Below are 20,907 nucleotides of genomic sequence, written 5' to 3'. Positions count from 1 at the left end.
CACTTGTGTCCATGGCCCTTCCTTCATCCCCAGCCTGCAGCAGTCACAGTCGCTGCTGCCTTCCTCTTGCTGCAGCTCATTTGCCAAAGTGCTGCCAAAGGCAGCAGAGCTGGCTCAGGATCCCTGCTGGCTTCTGGTCTCTGGGATGAGCTTCAGGGGGACACTTGGAGCACTTTCCTAAAGAGCTGCCCGTGGGATGAGGGATTTGTCCTCCCCGGGTGGCTCCTGCTTGGATTCTGTGCTCATGGAGCCCCGGAGTTTTCTCAGCAGCCTCTGCAGCGAGTTCTGAGCCAACGTGGGGCTCTGCTGCCAGCCCAAATCTGCGCTTCCCCTGCCCAGCCTGAGTGCAGGTGGGGCAGGTGCTGGGCATGATCGGAGATTTGCGTGGCCAAAATCCTCCAGCATTTACACCTGCCCATGGCTTTGGGTAGCACAAATCTACAGTTCCTTCCGTTGAAACATTGCATTTATTGTAGATAGTTACACCCGCACTACTAATGTACAAATACACAAACATTAACTTAAGTTTTAAAATGAAATTTATTTTAAATTGCAACACCTGTGCTACCAATATAGAAACACAGAAATATCAATTTATGATTAAAATCTAATTTATTCTGAGAAATGTGCTATGTAAATATATACAGATATCAACTTCCGTGAAAAAAAATTACTTTATTGCAACCCTCTGCAGCAACTCACTGTACACAAATATTGAAGTTACTGAATTGAAGATTAACAATTAAATTTATTACATATTACTACAGCCATACAGCCCATATACAAATACAGAAACATCAATATCCCTCTCTAAAGAATCCCAGATCAAGAACTAAAGAAATAGAATTTTAGAACTATACAACTCCATACATAATAAATAGAAGTAAATACCTATATAGGCATAACAATATAGAGATGTAAACATGCATTACATATTTCATGACATATAACATGACAATATAATACAAACATAACAGACCTGTCTATAAATACACAAATATCAATGGACAAATAAAACAATCCAGACATCCCCAGCAATAGAAATGCACAGCTACAGAGCTGTACAAGTATGTAAACAGATGAATATACACGCATCAATATAACAATATACACACATAATATCCCTATACAAATATCAGTCAGTGTATGTAAATATCCCTATAATTGTAACTATCCAAATCCAACTACACATCCATAAACAGCGCTAGATCAGGAGGGATTGCAGCCGCCGATGTTCCCAGGCTCTCGCTCGGCTCCTCCTCCCGAGCAGAGCAGCTCTCCTGGACAGGGACAGCAGATGGGACATCTGGCAAGCACAGGGAACACTGAGTGAGGGTGGGGACGTTTCCCTTGGCAGCAGCTGCACTTCCATCAGGGCAGAGGAAATGTCAGAGCCTCCCCAGGAGGGTCAGAAGGAAAAGCAGCCGAGCGGGCCAGGCTGGGGTGAGCTGTTCACTTCTTTCTGGCATCTCAGTTGCTCTGAGGGAACTCCCTCATGTCACGTCATTGAACCACCTCTGCACTTATCAAGACTGTGGCCCCCAAATCAATCAGCATTTATGTCTCCAGCTGCTTGCACCAATGACAGGGAATGTCCTCTAACAGTGCTGGGGCACAAAGTTACCTTGCACAGGTCATCTGACAGGGCCTTGTTCTTTCTCTGCTTCCTGTGTTTCTCCTTACCTTCCACTTGGAATTTTTACAGCATTTCTTTTTCTTTCCCCTTGATCAGTGCTAAAATGGGTGTTTCTCTTCCAAGTTTCAGTTTGTTCAGTGATCCTGTCAAGCCTTTTCTCAGAAACTTTTATCAGGGAATTGAGTGTTAATTTCAGCAATTTTGTTGATTTTCTGTGAGATTTATGCAAGTGTTCTGTTCATTGGGCACCATTTAGGAAGGTACAAAAGAGAAAAAAGGATGTTCTGTATGTCAGTTCACTAGTGGAATATTCATGCATAGAGAGAGTGATTAGCTGAATTTTACATCTACTCCTAACCTGAAAGTGCAACAGGTAATTTGGGGAGAAATTAAAGCAAAATTTCTCCTTCTACCAGCCTGTATTCAAATGTAAAGTAAACAGAGCAGGGTGAGAATGTCAGTGCTCAGTTCCTGAAGTGCCTTATTAAGGTGTTCTTAAAGTATGGGAGATAAAATCTGGGTGGGCATTCCTAATTTCCAGACACTCATTGTCAATGTCATTGACTCTGAAAACAGCAGAGATGTGCACATCATACCTGATCAATCCATTTGGGGATGTTTTAGGTTCAGATTCTCTGAGGCTTTAGATTTTTCGGTCTCTACACAATGCTTCCAGGAATCTAAATAGCTTTCAGAAATTAAACTTTTCTTCTTTTTCCTCAGGCTTTGCACTCATGTGCACCAGAGACCTTCAGTGAATGGATTTCACTTTAATCCATCTCCAAGCTGAATCTCTGTGACTCCCTTCTGCTTTGTAGAAGATTTGGGAAACTCAAGTTCTGCTCAGCTACAGAAAAACATACATAGTGCTTGGTAATTCCCCTAAGAGCTTAAGGTAATGGTAAACAACTGCAGCTTATTCATTTCACAGAAATTGTGAGAAAAGACATTGCAAATATTGAGGAGTGTAGTGCAATAATGATGGGCATCCCTCAGTTATCCAGACAGACTGCTGTCACTGGCAAAATTCCCTATTTTCCAAAGGCTTTCATTTGCTTTGGCTGTATGGCTGCAGGTCACATTTCCCTTGATTTAAGGAAGTATCTTGGCAGGTATTCTTGGTGATATATCTTGCTAATTCTGCCCTTGGAGGAATTACTCAGTTCTGCAGTGCTTATTACACGCCCTGTTCTAAAAGACTTATTTGCTATTTTCCCTCTCTCTGTGTTTTCACACTTGTTCAACAAGGTTTTCTTTCTAAGAATATTAATCACAATATCCCAAAGGATTAAAAAATGCTTAGGTATTTTTTCCCTAAGTATTTACTAAAGTAAAATAATCATTAAAAAAAACCTGTATGCATGCTGGATGTAAAATACAAAGAGAAATAAACTTGAGAGTTCTCCCAAAAACCTTAAGAAAAAACCCCATGTATTCTATAAAACCCAGAGTATTCATCTACAAAATGGGCATGTTTTGAAGAGAAAATTTGTGCAACAGTTCTGCACAGAATTCTATGCTTTCAAGCTTTTGCCCTTCAGGGGCAGTGCCATTCTCTGAACTGTAATGCTCCGAGCATGTTCTGCTCACCATGGCAGCTTTCTGCTCTGCCCTGGTACAGATCATCCTCCCAGCAAAGGGGGAGTGCAGCCACCACAACTCGCAGCACCTTCCCACACAGCAAGAACCTGAAGGAGAGAGATGGATTTCACCAGCTGCTGCGGGTTCTAATAGTGCCACCTCTCAGCTGCTGAAAGCCTGAATTTCTGTGTTGCAGTGTGTTAGTTTATTGAGTCAAATGTTCTGTTACATAGTGGTATGTTCAAGTGTTCCCCGAGTTATTACAGTTAGTCTCTCCCCTATGTTATGCTCTCTACCCAAGTGTCCGTCAAGGAATCCCCTCCCTCCTCACCAGATTTTTTCCTGTCTGTCAATACAACCCGGCCCCTTTGCCCCATCCCTCAGCCCAAACCCTACCCTTTGTTCCAGAAAGTTCCCTGTCCCTCACCCCAAGATCAAATCCCTATCCCAACGCCCTCTCCTCCCCTTGTTCTGATTTGTTGTAGCCCTCAAAACCACACCCCAAGAGTCGCTTATTGGTTACTATATGGTGTCCACCCCCTGTTTTGAAAGATTTTAAAAACTTGTGCACAGAGGTGCTGGGGGTTCTTTCAACATCTGTTCCCTTTGGGAATTCTCACCTGCAGAACCTTCCCCCCGCCTCTCCTGAGGAATTTGCTGCCCTTTACACCGCAGAAGGGCCTCCTCTGCTTCCTTCACTCGGTCCTCCAGCGGTCTTTCCTGCTGGGCATTTGGTCTAGAGGTTCTGGCTCAGGCAAACCCTAACCTAGCCAGTTCCCCACTCTTGCCATTGTCCCTGGAGCATCACAGAGGTAGCCAGGGCTGCAGAGGGCAGTGACAGTGACCCATGCCCTGGCATGTCACAGCCCCCAGAGCCACACCTGCCAGGCCACAAGCCCCAGCCCTGGTCCCCAGTGCCGGCCTCAGGGGCTCCTGGGCATCCTCACCCTGAGTGCAAAGGCAGCCTCAGGAGCCCCCCAGGGCGCTCTGGATCCAGGCTGCAGACACCCTAAAGCCAGCACTGAAAGGGACATGGATGGGGACTGCAGCTGGATCTTCCAGTGCTCACCAGCCCTGACTGCTCTCTAAGTGAACACAAACCTCATTTGCAACACTGTGAGCACATTGATCCCGCTCGCCTCTCCTGGAACGTGGTGTTCCCACATCCTACACCAGCCCTTTGCAGGGAGTGACCAGCTCCCAGCTGCTCTGCTACCCTGGCCTTATTTTCTCTTTGCCAGCAATGAACTTAACGGATACACTCCTGAGAAACCTAGCACAACATTTGCTTCTCAGGAGCTCTTTGGCAAAAAAACTCCACTAATCCCTAGTTTTTGCACAGAGAAGGTGGTCCTGACAAAGCATAAGGCACAGGCAGGGCTCTGGCATATGAATTCCTGAGCCACATGATTCCACCTATTGTTGTTCCTAGCTACTTTGCTGATATGTTAGAGCCAGTTCTGGACAGGGGCTGCTGCTGACAGGGTAGGAAAATTTGGGGAAAAAGAGGTGCAGGAGACAACAAAAAAAAAACCAAGGGGGAAAACCCTTAGAAATACAGAGCACAACAGAAGTCCTTGGAGATGGTTGAATAGAAAATGCCAGCAGCAGTGAGCAGAGCCCGAGGTTGCTCACTGCCACCCCAGGGGCTCCTCAGTCCCCGGCTGGTTTGTGTCTGATGCAGCCCTGCCTGGAAAGGGCTCCAGGCTCTGGTGTTCCCAGCTTGCTTCAGGCTACATTCTTAGCAGCACTGAAAGAAGAGGTGAAACAAAGAGACATTTTCTGTGCTGCCTGCAAACTCTTCTCCTTCGGTGCCACTGCCAGAGATCATCCCTCTGTCAGCTTGGCACTGTGCCTGCTGCATCCTTGTCCCTGTCCCTTGCATCAGCTCCTGCGCCTCATCAGGACTCACTGTCCCACATCATGAACAGAGAGAGCTGTGTCAGAAGAGCAAGGATGGAATTTTCTTGGCCTTTCTAACAGACATAAGAAGCATGAGTCCAAATAACTTTGTTGTTTGTTCTGCCCTCCTTTTTTATAACTCTTTTCTGCTTTAATGTAAAAGCCTCTTTTCCTGCATGGATGGAATGATCTGGAATTGGCAGTTGCCTCAGGCTGTCAGACACCATGGGAGTTTTCTCTTGTCTCTGATGAGGATTTGGTGAATTTTCCATTGGTCCCTTGGTGGTGTCACAATGGGCTGAGCTCAGCGGCCAACTCTGCTGTCCCCAGGGGATGCATTGGGACGCCAAGCCCCTCAGGGCTGGGATTCGGGGTTGGGTGTGTTATGTTTTGCCCAATTACCCCATCATAAAAAAACCAAACAATATTTAAGGTAGCAGCAATTTTAATTGAATAGTTTAGAAAATATATAAATAAGGGATAGTTTGGTTACAATAATAGCGCATAAGCAAAAGATATTGCGGGGTACAGAGGGCAGAGTTCAATGACCCTTGCCACTTCACATACAAGCTTGCCAAGTGAAAATCACCCCTTATATGCCATATGTCAATACCATTTCCTCCTATTTTCGGTTCGTAACTTTTCTGTCTCTGCCCTCCTTACCACCTTTACCACGCATGCGCCATCACTCGGTTTGGTGGTCGCACAAGTCTTTGGTGGTCGTCACTGATGAAGGCCCTGTAGTCTTCTTCATTGTCCTTCAATTCACCTTTGGGTTACACATGTGCACCAAGCCAATATAATGTAAGCCAAAACTAACGTATCACTGCATCTACATATCAAGGCAATAAATCCCTTATAATTAGCATTTTTTGGGACCGAACCAGGTTCTTGGTCATTTTTAGTAACTATATCTTCAGCTTCTTTCCTGTGGTGCTTGATGAACATCTGCTGGGAAGGAAAGGGGGGGGGGTGGAGCCCCTCCTCTCCCTCTCCTCTTTGGCATTACTATTTTTAACTTATTTTATTATTTCCAGATATTAGTTACTGTACCAATATTGATTACTGTTTCAATTTTTATCAGCATGAATCATACCTATTTACCACAGGTGAGCTTGGAGCGCCTGGAGTCTGGGCCCATGAGGAGCTGCTGCTGGCACGGGCTGTGCTTACCCCGCTGTGCCGAGCAGCCGTGACCGTGGAGACACAGGCGGGAGCTGTGGCCGAGGCCGGCAGGCGGCCCGGGCCAGCTCTCAGCTGCGAGGACGCCGGCAGCCTGTGCCCTGAGGCCGTGGCGGGCGGTTTGCGGGCAGGGCTTTTCCGAGCCGGCCGCAATGTGCTGCCTCCCGTGTGGGTCCGGCTGCGGCAGAGGCAGGCGGGAGCGCGGCGGGGCCGGCAGTGGCGGGCAGAGGCCGCAGAGAGCAGCAGCCGGGCCGGGCCCGCTGTGGAGCGGCAGGGAGCTGCCGGCCAGCCCTCGGCTGTGTTTGTGCGCACAGGGCAGGAGCAGAGACCGGAGCAGAGGCAGGAGCCGCGGCAGGAGCCGGCCATAGCGGCAGCTCGCTGTGCCCAGGGCCGCAGCCGCAGCTCTCCCCTGCCGGCCACAGCAGCAGCCGCTGGCCTCCGAGGCTCCGGCGCTACCTGAAGACGAGGGGCCCGGCCCCCAGCACGCCCTGGAGCCCCGCAGCCAGAGGAGCCGCCGGCGCCGCAAAGGGCAGCGCAGAGGGCGCAGGGTGAGGAGGAGGACATGAGGCTCGCTCTGGGCCGCGCTGGGGCAGTTCTGCCCTGTCAGCCTTCGCCTTGAGCCCTTTGCTTCTTTTCCATGAGCCCTGATCCCTGTCCTGGGCCAAGGGCCCCCACAGCCCTTTCCAGGGCTGCAGGAAAAGCTGCCTCAGTCACAGAATCACAGAATCACTGGCTTGGAAGACAGACATTTTCAAGATCATCGAGTCCAACCCATGCCCTAACACCTCAACTGAAGCACGGGACCGAGTGCCACATCCAGTCGTGTTTTAAAGGCTTGCAGGGATGGTGAGTCCATCAGCTCCCTGGAGGGGTCTGTCCCAGGAAGAACCAGGATAACACTGGGGCCTTCTACCCCTTGGCGCTTGGAGCTCTGGAAGTTTGTCTTTCTGCTTAGGCAAAGGCCATGGAAAAGGACTGGGAAAAGTAGTCACAAATCAAGTAGCCTACAGAGCTCTAAATTGAAGTGCAAGGAATACAGAAAAGATAGAAAAGAAAAAAGGCCAAACCCAAATGGCATCAGCAAAGTCTTGTGCATGAACACATAGCTGCAGAGGATCTTCTCAGCCCTATTTCTTTGTATTTCTGGGAACCAGAGAAATCCTGCTTGAGCCTCTGGGGAGATGGGTTTGGGAGGTAAAAGTTAATTTCTTTTTTCTCCTTGGGGCAGCTCCTATTGCTAGCATCAGCTGAGCCTCTCTCCAGCCTGATGCCTGTTCTGGTTGTTGCAGCAAAACAACTGATGGCAGACAGAAGACACTGGCGCTTGCAGAGATGTGACTTTTTCCAGTGCCAGCTGTGAGTGGCAGTCAGAAGAAAAACTCCCGAAAGCACAACTCCATTGGAAGATTGCCTTCCTTTTCATTCCGATGCTCTAGATCCACTTCTGAATTGTCAGTTGTTCGTTAAGGATGGGAGGTTCTCTTTCATGATTTTTTTCATGTGCTTTGGAAGTGGATGAGGCTCTTGTTCATTCACAAACTCCAGACCAAAATGCCTTTGGAAGATGGCCCATGTGGCAGTTTTTGCCCAGCCATGGTACTTGTGGATATAAGAAAGCAAGGGCAATGGTATTTGCAGCCAAAACCCAGCAAAGCTTGGCTCAGCCAAAACATCCTGGGGAGATAGAGGCCTCCAGCTGTTCCTAGAAATCAGCAGAGTTCCAGCCAAATGGTTGTATAGCACTAAGTGCAATCTCTTTGCCTGGATCAGATCTTTGCTCAGCTGAAGAAGCAGAAAGATCAGCAAGGAGCTCCCAAAGGCCCATCACATCATTTTGATTTTGCTCATCTTGTGTAAGTTTGCAACTAAACATGTGCTTGCAGTTGAGCTAATGAGAGAAAAAAAAAGTAAATAGAGGCTTTATGGTAGGGACATGATATTCCACAAGAGGAATCACTGGTGTGCATTTCATTGGACCTCTCTAAATCCTATAAAAGTATTGTAGCCCTGATTTAAAATAGGCCGATATGAACCAACTTGGAGAGACAGAGACTAAAATGGCTTATGGGGTTTTTTTTAAGAGTGAGAAAAACTACCCGAAAGGTGTTGTTTTGTGACATTTTAAAATATACTACCTCAAAATTAAATCAAGAGTTTAAAACTGAGTGTTTAGGTATATGAATAATTAAAACCACAAAAATGTGCAGATATGAATGCATGTTTTCATAAAAATCATGAAATTATAGACAAAAAATCACATGCCCTGAACTACAATACAAAGGCAGGTAGAACTGTACTTGAATGATCTCTTTTTAGATTGCTGGAGTTTTTTCCTTGTGAAGAGGAGCTAGGGTATTGCTGAAGAAAAGTGGCACCAGCAGGACGGGGCAGCGTGCTGTGCTCTGTGCAGAGGCTGCCAGGGGCTGCCCGAAGAGCGCCCTGCTGCAGCCAGAGCCCTCCTGGCCTGTGGCCCGGGAGCAAAGGGCCAGGGCAGCCACCTCCTCCTCGTCCTGACCCTGCCACCGCTCCCTGCTGCTGCTGCTGAGGGAAAGAGAAGACTCTCCTAAGGCCCCATGAATGAATGCTTACACAGCCCTGGGGATGCCAGTGAAGGAAACCATGTGTCATGTAATGCATGTGTGACCAGTGTCTCCAAACACCACCTAAACATGGAATTGTTGCACCTCTCTAGGACAGGCAGAAATTTAAAGAATTAACTGGGGACTTCAGGGCAGAAGAGGCTGGAGGAGGGAAGCAACTCTGAGGGGAAAAAAACCCCACCATATCTGGAGGGGAAAACATCTATGCCTGCTCAGAATTGGTCGAGGGAACATGTCTTCAATCCTCTACAGAAAGGGATGCTTTAGGTGAGCTTTGCACCTCCAACTGCCTTGGACCAGAGCCAGGAAGATTCAATTATGTAAATGATAGATAGATAGATAGATAGATAGATAGATAGATAGATAGATAGATAGATAGATAGATAGATGGATAGATAGATTTCGTTACTGAAATCTCTCTTTACTGTCCTCTCTGTTGCTACAGATATCAGAACTTGGTAGCCAGTGCCACACTCAACTACAATCCTGAGATTGCTCTCCTGTTGCTTCAAAAAAGCACACTCTTGGCGAATGTGGAGCATGTAGGTCCTTACAGAAAGGGATCAGACCCAGAGCATTGCACTGGGAACTGCACTCTTTGTGCATCTGTGCTCGGGCAAGTTCTTCTCTTGGACTCGACCACACTGGTGGAGCTAAACTGGCTGGAATCAGAAATGCAGCCCAGCCCCTTCCAGCTCCTGTGACCTCTGAGGAGCAGCTGGAATGCAAGGGCATTGACCTCCTGCTGAATTCCCAAACACAACACACACTGATTCCCTGGGCTGCAAAAAGGCATGAGCACTACTAAGCTCAAAGTGATCTGTAAGGCCATACTGGCTGGCCTGGAACCACAACAGTTCCTTCTGCACCAAGGTCCCTGCACAGAATGATGTGTTCTCACGCAAAACTACTGCATTCTCCAGAAGTGATACCTTGGAAATTAAAATTCTAGCAGACCCAGTCCCAGTGCTATAAAAGGGCAGAAAATAATGATGAAAAGAACTTCAGCTGGGAGAAGAAGAAAATGAACAGCCTCTTTCTCCAAGCAAACAAACAAACAAACAAACAAACAAAAATATATATACCCAAGAAAAAAAAAGGGGGAAAAGTCATTTCCAAAAGTGGCTCAAATATTTGGATGCACTGAGGAGATGCTGAAGGCTCCCTCACGAGGCTCCTGCTCCTGTTGTCCAAGCTAAAGCTTTGTCATCCTCACAAAACAAGTCCCCTTCTCAAACTTCTCAACATCCCTAGGATACTTTAACCCCCTATCCCACCGCCTAAGTATAACCAACTTCCTCAAAGGAGGACAGAACATCACATCCCACCTAATTGACCTCTCCTGATACAAAATAGTAGGTCCAGAGGGGCTAGCCAGCCTACAACTTACAGCAACCAAAACTGCCACCACCCTCCACTCAGGCCTAATCAAAGCTTACTTAGGATCATTCACCTTATCCATTCTCATCATCCTCGTAGCCACATACAGAAATAACCAATGGCCCTCAACCTTCGTAAAAACCACCAAATCCTCAAAATCATCAACAACGCCCTAATCGACCTCCCAGCTCCATCAAACATCTCAACATGATCAAACTTCGGGTCTCTAGTAGGCGTTTGCTTAATTACGCAAATCAACGTCCTCATCCTAACCTGAGTAGGCAGCCAGCCAGTAGGACACCCCTTCATCATCATTGGCCAACTAGCCTCATTCACATACTTCACAATCATTCTAATTCTATTCCCTCTGATTGAGGCAATTGTCAGTGGGCTGTTGCACAATCACAGGAGCCTTGCTTTTTCCACTGTGTGAGCACAGCCTGCAAACTTGCAGGGCAGTGTTAAAATGATTGAGTGAATTGCTCCTTTGCTTTTCGCTGCCTATGGCATTACTTATGGTGCCTATTTTATGACACATTTCACAAGTAAGTAGATGTTTCCTCTCTACTTAGGTTAGGGTGTATCCTTACCTGGCTTTTGTATGTCTTCCTGCTCTTTCTTAGTGACTGAGTTTCTGATTTTGAAACAGAAAGAGCATTAGGATGCCACTGGTTTGGTAAAGCTCCTGTCAAGGCGTTCAGCTAAAAAGGGGGTGTCTGTAGCCACAGGGGCAGCTAGGTATACACATGCAAGTATCCGCGCTCCAGTGTAGGTGCCCTGGACACCCCAGTCAGGCAGATAGGAGTGGGCTCTGACACTCAGGGCTTCTGTGCACCAAAGCAACCTTCTGATGTCACTACGAGAAGGTGGCAACCTTTAAGTTTTTAAAGGTTTATTAAACCTTAAGAAAAGACTGTATAAGGAAAGATTGCAGCACTGGGAAGTCTCCATGATTAGCAGCCACATGCTCATCTACAAAAGGGATACTCTGCTTTTTTTACCCTTAGCCCCTCCCAATGTTTTGTCAGTCAATTCTTTCTCTGCCGTCCAGTGGTGGAGATTACTTTCTTGCATCTTGATTGGAGGTCAATTGTTGTTACACCCCGCCTGCTGGTCACAAGCCAGCCCTCCCCAAATGCCCTGACTACCAAGACTATTACAAGGGGGATAAGAAAGAGGACTATGGGAGGACGTATTACAATAACAGCACTTTACATTTGAACATAATATCTATCCACATAATATCTGTCTCTTAATTGTGAGAGCCAACTATTACATTACTCACCTATAATGCACAGAAGCAGGAGAGAAGGCACTGGCTTGGCATAACAGCTGAAATCATTGCTAACAAATCTCCCCACATATTTGCACCTTTATTGGACATGGCCAGGACTCCTGTGAATGTACATCTCTGCTTTTCTTCCCCTTTGGAAGCAGTCAAACTGGCAACTCGTGGGGAAACCAAGGGCTTTGTGGGGGCTGCATTGCTCTGCACACACCCAGGCCACCCGTGGAACAGAGCTTTGGTGCCTAAAAAGATCAACCAGAGGAAAACAGCTGGAGGAGGTTTCATTTTGACCTTTCTTAGCCGCTAACAGAAGTTGTCAAAATGAAAGTGACCAAGCAAGGCCTGATCCCTGCTGCCAGCTCAGGGTTAGAAAGGAGGCATTACTTGATTTCAGTGCTGGGTGCACAGGGAATCACTTCCTAAGCCCTGCACACCCAGCAATCTCACCTAGTAGTTTCTATCCATGGAACTAAGACATATTCAATACTTTGCTGAAACTTACTGGCTAAACATTACCTCCAATTTTTTGACATATTTCAATCACTTCTCAGAATTTATTGACATCAGAGTAGGAATGTCCTGTAGCTCCCTGTTGGTCATTGTCACACGTTCAGGTGACCCATGCACAAAATAACCCAGGACAAAACTGGGCTTGCAAAGCAAATTCATTCTATTAGTTGCAGTAGCATATAATACATACTGACCTCTGGATTCCCAAAAATCCACTGAACAGGAGAAGGAGTTGGAGCGTGGTGCTCGGCAGCAGGGGCAGGTAGGCAGTGCACTTCCAGGACATCCCCTGGATCAAAACGCTGTGCATCTCGTCCTTCTCAACACTTCAGCCCAGAACTAGGCCTTGTATCTCCTGCTTAGGAGTGGAATTTTACAGCAGGAGTTAGAGCAGCAGCTCACACATGCCTGGCGTGTGAGATGAGGCCATGATGGCTCAGGATGACTCCATGACTCCCTGTCACCAAGGGCTGTATTGTGCATTGTTCTCCTTTCAAAGCTTGACTGCGCTTGCTGTGTGCCAGAGAGCACAAATCAGGCTGGCCTGGTGGGCCTGAATATTTCTGCCAAACACTCTGCATCTCACACCTTTGCTCTGGCTCAGTGCAGAACTGCAGGATTGCAGGCGCTTCCTCCCAGAGCTGCGTGAGGCGCTCGCTCCTGCAGATGGGCCCTGCCAAGCTGTCCCTGCCTCACGCTGGCCTCACTTCCCTGGCACGAGTGCCGGGCCTGAAGGAGCTGCCCTGTGCTCCAGCCTGCTGAGCAGCCCGGCTCCCTGCCCCGGTGCCCAGAGTGCTGCACACACTGCTGGCCTTTGCCAGGAGTTGCAGGGCAGCCGGCAGAAGAGGAGGAATCCTCAGCCAGCCCAGCGGCCCGCGGCTGCCCTTGGCCTTTCTCTGCTCCTGGGCACACTCCAGACAGCCATGGCCTCCAGGCCGGGATGTGCCCAGCATGGCTGTGCTTCCCCTCGGCAGCAGCCAGCTGCCACCTGGGCTCTGAGGGCGGAGGATTCGCCCGCTCCCAGGAAGAGGCACCCAGGTCTCGGCTGCTGCCTCTTGCAGCTCCAAGGGCCTCCTTCCAGCCTGCCTCTGCCGGGGCTCAGGCTGCTCCGGCCTCTACCGGGGCTCTGCTGGGGCTCCAGCCTGGGCAAGGCCGGGCCCGCTCTCACCTCACAGGCGCTGACAGCTCTGCACCACAGGAGACCTTCCCGAGCACCCTCTCTGATCTTTCTGCTTTCTCACTTGAGCAAGGCTCTCCTCCAGCCAAAGAGATTATTGCATTTAGGGAGCCCCAATGCTCTCCAGTCACAGCTGAAGGCCTGCATCTGTATAAGATGTTTGGGCTGCCCCATTCTTCCTGTGCTTTTGCCTTTAAATGCCATTGCCCTTTCTGCCTAAAATAGAAGTACCAAAGATGGCCAAAAACAGACCAGTGGGCCATATTCCAAAGGCAGTGTGGTCTGGAGAGGATGAATGAAGAACATCCTTCCCCACTTTCACACCATGCCAAAGACACTGTTTCACTTTCCACCTTTAAGAAACAACAGACAATTCAGAAGGAATTCTCGAGTTTATTCGCAGAGTGAGAAGGAAGGGAATCTTCAAGGTGAGTTGTGGTTTCAGAAACTTTATTGATTTTCAATCCTACTCTGCAGTCCTATTAGACAATCCTACTCTAACCCTAACCCTTACCTTAACCCTAATCCTTATCCTTATCCTTATCCTTATCCTTATCCTTATCCTTATCCTTATCCTTATCCTTATCCTTATCCTTATCCTTATCCTTATCCTTATCCTTATCCTTATCCTTATCCTTATCCTTATCCTTATCCTTAATCTAATCCTAATCCTAATCCTTATCCTAATCCTAATCCTAACCTACAATCCTACTCTAAACTGATTGAGGAATAAATGGTCCTGATGTGATTGTCACATTCTTGTCCCCTTCCTCTTCTTCACTGAAACAATCAGTGGCACCAGGCTGGACGCAGGCTCAGCAAATCTTACAAATGGATGCTGCCCAAAGGGAAAAAAAACAGATCAACAAAAAACAATGAACCATGATTTTCCAAGCTCAGTGCTTCACAGGGTTCCTCCTGCTCCTAGAAGGATGCAGGAAGAGGAACAATGGGACTGTCTACACCTCCATCTTTATGTGCAGACTTTGCCATCACAGGCAAACCTGGCCCAGAATCCCACTCATCCATTTATACAGGTGTCTTCATCTTGCTGAGATTTTAGCCCTGCCAGTGCTCTAGAAATGGCGCTTTCTGTCCTTGGAGTTTCTTCTTTTCAGGAAACTCCATTGGTTCCTCTCTTTGAAAGACAGGCAGTGTGCTGATTGCCACAGGGACAGAAAGCAGTGTCTGCCTTTCCATGCCCTGCCCCTCGTGTGCTGGATGGCACCTTCCTTCCCAGCAGGGCCAGCCCAGTGGCACTGGGCCCTGCAGTTCCCTCTCTGCCACACAACCTGGCAGCAACCCTGGCACAGTTCCTGTCTGCTTGAGCGTGCCAGGCAGCAGATGGGGCTGGGACAAGTCCCTCCCAGCTGTCCCTATTTTCATGGGAGAAACCTCTGAGGGTGGGCTGGGGGGCACAAACCAGGGCCCCTCAGAGGCTCACAGTGAGCCCCCACAGCCCCTCCTGCCCACAGCCAAATCTCTGACCCCTAGGCTGGGACTGGCTTCCTTGGGTTCCTCCACCACCATTTCATGTCTCTGTACCCTGCATTGCTCTACTTCAATTCTTTTGCCATTACATAAAACTGAACACCCCACCAAATTACAAAAGAGGGTGACAGAAACAGCCAGAGGACCTCTCTGACTCAGGAAATGCAGAGAGAGGTGGGGTTGCTCAGTTTTGTCAAGAACAGGCCCCAGGGAGACTTTATTGCCACTTTCCAAAACTTCAGAGTGGCTTTGAGGAAAGTGGAGGACATCTTTTTTAACAGAGCCAGTTACAATAGGATGTGGGTGAATATTTTTTAACACAAATAGGATCTAATCAGAACTTGTTTACTCGGAGCATGGTGTGACCCTGGCACAGCTTGCCCCAAGAGGTTGTAGGTGCCCCATCCCTGCAACCATTTCGGCTCCAGTGGGAAAGGGCTCTGAGAAACTTGATGTCTTTAAAGATGTCCCTGCTCATTGCAGGACACTTGCACCAGAGGACATTTGCAGGGCCCTGCCAGCCCAGCCCAGTCTAGGATTCCTCACTGTTTTCATTTGAAGAGCACCAAGAGTGGAGGTGAGGAGGAAGGGGGCTCATCTGCTGCCTTGGGCGTGAGTGGAGGAGGAGCCCATCCCTCAGAGCCTGTTTCACCTGCAGCCCCTTCACATTTTACCTGCAGGAGCTCCTTGGCAGACCAGCGCCGCACCTCGTCTCTCTGCAGGCAGCAGCTCAGGAAGTCACGCAGGCAAGATGAAAATAGGTTGGGCTGCTGCAGCTTTTGTCTTCCTCCTGTGGCTATCAGGAGTTGGGGCTGGGGAAAAAGGAGACACCAGGCTCCACCTGCTTCTTTCCCATCTGTCACTGCTCTCCCAGATCCCACTGATTAAGCTCCACTCTGCAGTGGCAGTTTCTGCCCTTGCAGAGACCCAGAGATGACTTTCCTTTACCAAGCGAAAAACCCAAACCCTGATGCAGCCACAGCCTCTCCAACATCTCACAGATCTTGCCTTGGCAGCTGATTTCATTGCCTGACCTAATTAGTGGGAACTACATCAGCACAAGGACATTTCCTTCCCTGACGATTCATACCAGCTTGAGAGGCTTTTTGGAAGAAGGACTTTGCTATACTAACTCTACTGTATCCAAGGGTCAGTACATGGAAAGTATTTCTGCAGTGCTTCTTGGTCCCTTAAGCAACGCTGCCACAAAACAAACCTAATCAAGCTTTTTGCTTTGTTCTTGAAAACAATGGGAATTGGAGGGAAAGAAAGGAAATCCACCAGGTATTCCTCAGGTAAGGAAACAAATCTTTGGAATCTCATCTTCAACACAGACACATTATGATCCATGCACAAATATACTGGGATGAAAACGCCTGCTTGGACACACAGGAGCTACCTGCAGCTCTGTTTCTCAGCAGTCTGAAAATTTCTGCTTTCCTTACATGGAAAAGAAAAACCTTTCATGGTCAAATCAGAAGGAGAGGTTCCATCCCTACGGTCACCCTCTACTCATTTGGCTACTCAAGTCAATGCATGAATGGTAGGACCATCCCAGAAAGTGCCAGGAAACAAATGGGAGGTTTTGGCAGGCTCTCCACATCACCAGGCTCTGGCTTGGTGATGTGCAGAATGTGGCTTGGGCTGGGAGAGAAACACGGTCACTGAGTGTTTCAGCAGCACTGCACAAGAAGCAGAAGAGACTCTGTGGCCTTTACACCCTCATGCCCGGGTTTCAGGCACGTTTCCCAGTGAGAAGAAACTGCACAGGGGGTTAAGTTCCTCTCTAAAAACCAGTGCCTTAGCAACTTTCATGTGTTTGGCCTTCTTTTCTTCATTTCTGGAAATGTAACACCAGTTCTGAGAGGCTTGCCTTGTAGTTTTAGGGGCATCTTCACAGACAGACAAGTGGGAACAACTTGAAACCCAAAGCAAATGTTGCCTGAGAAGAGCTGGGGAGTGTTTGCCTGTGGTGAGGCTTGAGCTGTCTGGCAATCCCCTTCCATGATGTGCAGAAACATCCAGCTGCTCCCCAGAACTCAGTCCCTCTGGGCACGCAGGCCTCTGGAAACACCTGAGGATTCCAGCCTTTCTCCTGCTCAAGAGCATCTAACCTAAGCTGAGCTCCAGTTTCTTCAGCAAGGCCAAGGATGCTCACTTCCATGCAGCTGACAGTGTCCATGGAGCTCAGCAGGTCTTTCTGATACTCCTCAGGCCAAGGAATTATAGTGTAGATTGGCAAGACATCAGCTGATCATTATCCAGTGTGGTTCATGTGGAACCAAGCTCTAACACGCTGACAAGTCAGAGGGAGAGAGCTCATTCTGCTTTTGCAAGATGGTATTTAGAAACATAAGACACCAACGTGGAACTATTCAAACCTCAACTTGCAGAATCCATCTCAAATAGACAAAAAGAACAATGGCAAGAGGCCTTGGAGTCTCCATAAAAATGCCCACCACTGTCATGATAACTCTGTGCTCATGGCACTGAAATAGATGGTGACCAAAGAGACTTTGCTATTATCCTCTTCAACCCAAAGGAGAATTTCAAAGCCAGAAATGGCAATGCACTCCCCTTGTGTACAAATAATTTATGCGGCTTTCTGTCCTTTTCCCACATCACCAGAGGTGAGAAAGAGGGTTTTATCCTGACTCTCAGCTGAGCTCAGCCACTGGCCATGGTGGGGAGCTGGAGCCCTCCCTGTCATTATAACACTGCAGGCCAGGGATGGCCCTGCTCCTGAGGTAAAGAAACACAGCACTGGTGTCAACTGCCCACGCTGGATCCCAGCCCAGGCACCTGCCTGCAAGCTCATCAACTTGTTAAAGTACCCAGAAACAGCCAAGGGTTTGGCAAACAATTCTAACTGCAGTCGGAGAAAAACACATCCAAAACTTATCCAGGCCACCCACACACGTGACTGAACAATGTACAGATGACTTGAAAGCCTGAAAGTTTCAACAACCACAGGATTTGGAAAAGATGCTACAGAATGGAAGAGAAGAGCTGCATTTAAAAAATGAAAAAGCAAGCAGAACTGCTTGGGCATTGCTTTGGTAGTAGGTTTTTTTCTCTTTTCCTTTTTTGTTTACTTTTCTTTTTCCTTTTTTCCTATGTTTTCTATAAAATTGAAACTGGGAAGGTCTAATCTCTGTTTCTCAGGATATTTATTACATGTCTACCCTGTACACTGAAAAATTCTTGTCCTTCAGAAACAGAGTTCCAGCATTGTTCAAAAAACATGTGAGAAATGTCAGGCACGGCTGGAGGGCAAAATGGCAGGTTTCTGAACTGGTTAGGTTTCTGAACTGCCACTTCCCTTTCTGATACAACCAAAGCTACAGCAGATGCTGATGTGCTGCAGGGGCATTTTTAGAAGGGGACCTCGGTGGAAGTGGTGCCAGCAGATGGCAATGGGATTTTGTCCAATGGCACACAGAACATGGGACAGGTGAGAAAGACAGTGGGATCAGTGAGTATTTGCACCTTACCAAGACAGGAGTTGCATTCCAGGAAGGAACTTCTTGTTCCACCATTTCGATGCCCACAATTCCCAAAGACCATATGTCCACTTTGGGGCCACATGGTTGACCTGTCACCACTTCAGGCGCCAGCCACCCAGCAGCGCCGGCCACGGAGCTCCGTCTGCCCTGCTCAGGGCTGAGCTGAGCAAAGAGGCCAAAGTCAGCTGTGGAGAAAAAAACAAACCGTGAAAACCAGCTCCAATTAGGAAACCAAGCAAAAGAATTCCCCACTCTCAGGCTAAGAATGTGCTGTTGCATCTCCTGGAGAACTGTCCACACTCGATTTCCTTGGGGCTTTAGCCAAGGGAGTATGGAATTGGCCACTTCCAAAAAAACCCAGGTTTCTTAATGCTGCTCACAGCAGTGGACTTTATCCCCTGAAGCTTTAGATTGTAGATCCCTCTGTCTAGAAGGGACACACACAGAGCAAGGCCACTCTTGACTGCTTGTGGTTCCTTATACCTCTGTGCACGTTGCAACTGTGCCCTCAGCTCGCAGCAGGGGTCCCTGCACTGCCACCAGCACCATTTTTGGGGAGATGGCAGTCACACGAAGCAGCCCCACACCCACATCCCTGGAACACTGCACCTGACCAAGAATATACTGACCCAGCTTGACAGAACCGTCAGTTCTGAGAAGGATGTTGCTGCTCTTCACATCTTGGTGGATGACATGGTTTGAATGAAGAAAATCCAATCCTTGCAGGCACTGAGCAAGAAAACAGAAACAGGAGGGCAAAAATGAGTGATGTGATTTCATCACAAAAGAAAGGAAACAAAGAATCGAAAAGATTCCCTCTCCAGGGGAATGGGGAGTAAGGGCAGAACAGTAATGGCCACTGAGAGGAAGAGCGTGCTGCTCCAACACTTGCAGAGCAGGACCTTTCTGAGGAAAGGCACATCAGCTTTTGAAAGAGCAACAGCACCTGCTGTTGTAGGCTGTCCCCTGCAAACCAGCCAGGATGACTCCTGCTGTAGTGGACGTGCTTTTTCCATGCAGAGGACAAAGGAGGGGTTTGGAAAGGAAAAGTCCCTCCCTTTGGTGTTTAGTGGATCACTTTTGGGTGGGAGGCTGCATGGAAAAGATTTTCTTGCTGGCCTCAGCACAGGCGTGTAAGTATCACACCAGTCACTTTGCGGAAACAAAGAGCATTTTGGCTGCACTTCTATCCTTTTCAGCTGAGGACTCTGGGAAATGAGTATGTTTTTCTTTTCTGGTCATTTCAAATCCTGCCACCAGCACCTTTCCTTTTACAGGCAAGGAATGCAGTGAAGACAGACTCCAGGCAAACATTTAGAGAGGCAAGGTGGAGAACAGCAAATACAAATAACAAGAGAGAGCTAGAACACAACGGCAGGAGATAAGAGTACTGGCACTGAGTACAGGGAGTGCAGGGGCACTGGCAGGCCTTTCCCTTGAGATGCTTTTACTTGCCCATAGCATACCAGCAACACAGAAACAAAGCTTGGCGCAGGAAATCACTCCAGCTCTGAGCCCCTGTTTCCCAGACAATCCTGCCCAAGCCCCTGGAAACACAGATGGGATTGCTGACCTCCCGACTGATGGCTGCCATCTCATCTTCCGACAGGTAGGTCTGGCTGATGACATTGCTCAGAGTGCCTCCATCCATGTACTCCATAACCAGGGACAGTTCCTCACCCACAAGGTAGCTGAAAGAAGGAAACAAGGGCATGGAGATGAATGTACATGGCTAAGTTGCTGTTTGGAAAAGACAGGTTGGTTCTTCTTTTCAGGTCCCTTTGAGACAAAGACAAAATAAAGGAAGAGACATTCCCTCTTGGCTGTGCATTGTTTGCCATCTGTGCAGTCTCAAGGAGAAAGGCACAGCTGCAAAAAAGGAGATGTCTTAGATGGGCAGCAAGCAAAATGTGCAGTTTTGTAACAGCCCAGATAAAAAAACCTGTCATGCATGGTTTTTCTGGAAAAAAAGCACCTACTCTTCCTGGCATGCATAGCAATGGAAAACAGTGGCAACAATCCAAGGGAAATCCTTGTTAGTTTACCTAGACGTAAGAAGACACTTGAAAAAAATCAAGCTCCAAAACAAAGTGGTGGCTGTGAATATAGAGATCATTGATTTAGTAAGACACAACTCATCCGGGTTTTTGAACAATTTTCAAATACCATGTGCCAGCGAAGACTCATGCAGACAAAATGCAATCTCTTCCCATCCACTGGAGATGAAAAGAGCAATAATAATTAGCCAATAATTACAGCTCTATTTTCTGCCAGTGACCAAAGTGGGATTTTACCTTGCATGTTTGCAACATGCAAACAAACATTCATGGGACAAAAGCACAACTCACCTGTCTAAACAGTTGACCAGGTTGGGATTTCTATTCACCTTCATGACCATGAGTTCGTTGACTTTTAATTCCTTCTTCCTCAGTCCTTGAAGCTGTATTTTCTTGATGGCCACCTAAAACGACATTGAAAATCAGTAACTTGAGAGGTTGGTGGCATGAGACCACAAGACACGTGGAGCGAGTGATTTTGCAATGACACAGCTGAGCTGTGCCAAACTGCCTTGTGATTAGGCACTGCAGTAATCAGGAACTGACATTCCAACAGCCCATTTCTCTGCTCCCTTGGGAGCCAGTTACAGGACACGT

At 47.9% G+C, this 20,907-nt stretch overlaps 1 long non-coding RNA gene across 1 annotated transcript; it reads right to left on the bottom strand.

The window, feature by feature from the left end:
* Window positions 1-18,972: 18,972 nt before the first annotated feature.
* Window positions 18,973-20,667, bottom strand: LOC134433918 (uncharacterized). The gene is made up of 3 exons (XR_010031762.1): window positions 20,602-20,667; window positions 19,827-19,944; window positions 18,973-18,982 (listed from the first exon to the last, which is right to left on the bottom strand). It is a non-coding gene; the product is annotated as an uncharacterized LOC134433918 (long non-coding RNA).
* Window positions 20,668-20,907: the final 240 nt, after the last annotated feature.

This window comes from Melospiza melodia, unplaced genomic scaffold (genome assembly GCF_035770615.1).
Source record: "Melospiza melodia melodia isolate bMelMel2 unplaced genomic scaffold, bMelMel2.pri scaffold_28, whole genome shotgun sequence".
NCBI lineage: Eukaryota > Metazoa > Chordata > Aves > Passeriformes > Passerellidae > Melospiza > Melospiza melodia.
The sequence above is the reverse complement of the archived record's forward strand: the minus strand, read 5'-3'. Positions and strand labels throughout refer to the sequence as shown.